Consider the following 881-nt stretch of genomic DNA (forward strand, 5'->3'; position numbering starts at 1 on the left):
TTTTTTCCTTCATTTGTTTCTTGAGACAGGGTTTTCCTGTGCCGCCCTGGCTGTCCTGGAACTCACTCTGTAAACAAGGATGGCCTAGAACTCAAAGAGATTCACCAGGCTCTCCTGAGTGCTGGGGTCAAAGGCATGTGTCACCACACCCAACTAGCAACCCATTTCTAGCCCACAAAGGCAAGTGAGTGGGTGACTTAGAATCTTGGTCTAGTGAAACAGTACCGTTGCTTTCTTCTGGGTGACCTGTTTGGGTGAGTCTGGTTCCACACTGCCATGCCATCAACAGATACAACACCCACATGAGCTCACCAAAGCTCTGGCCTAGTCAAGCTCTAATGACATCACTGAACCAAAAAAGCACACAGCCAACCCGATCCTGTACTTGACCCTCAGATACTGGCACTGCTAGCCCTGCGGTTTGTCCCAGTAGCAGGACAACCACAAAATCCTGGTACTTTCAACATCAGAAGAATTATGTAGAAGTTTGTAATTTATAATAAATATTCCTTGTTAATATGTGCATAATGAAGTACAGAGAAAAACTGGGGCTGGAGGAAGAGTTAGGCAGTTAAGTACACTGCTTGCTATTGCAGAAGACACTGGTTCGGTTCCTGGCACCCACATGGCACCTCACATCCATCTCTTCTGTCCTCTGTAGGCACCAGCCATTCACATGGTAAACATACACACATGCAGGCATTCACACACAGAGAAACAGATAAGTCTGTTTAAAATAAAAGGAAAATGTCCATCGTAGGGGGACAAGAAAGTCAGCAGTTGATAGATACACCAGGATGATTTGAACCAAACTTCATTGGCATTAGAAGATTTTATTGGGAATATCATCCAATCTATACAAGTTATGTACAAGGCATGAA

Source organism: Mastomys coucha, unplaced genomic scaffold, assembly GCF_008632895.1.
Source record: "Mastomys coucha isolate ucsf_1 unplaced genomic scaffold, UCSF_Mcou_1 pScaffold17, whole genome shotgun sequence".
Lineage (NCBI taxonomy): Eukaryota > Metazoa > Chordata > Mammalia > Rodentia > Muridae > Mastomys > Mastomys coucha.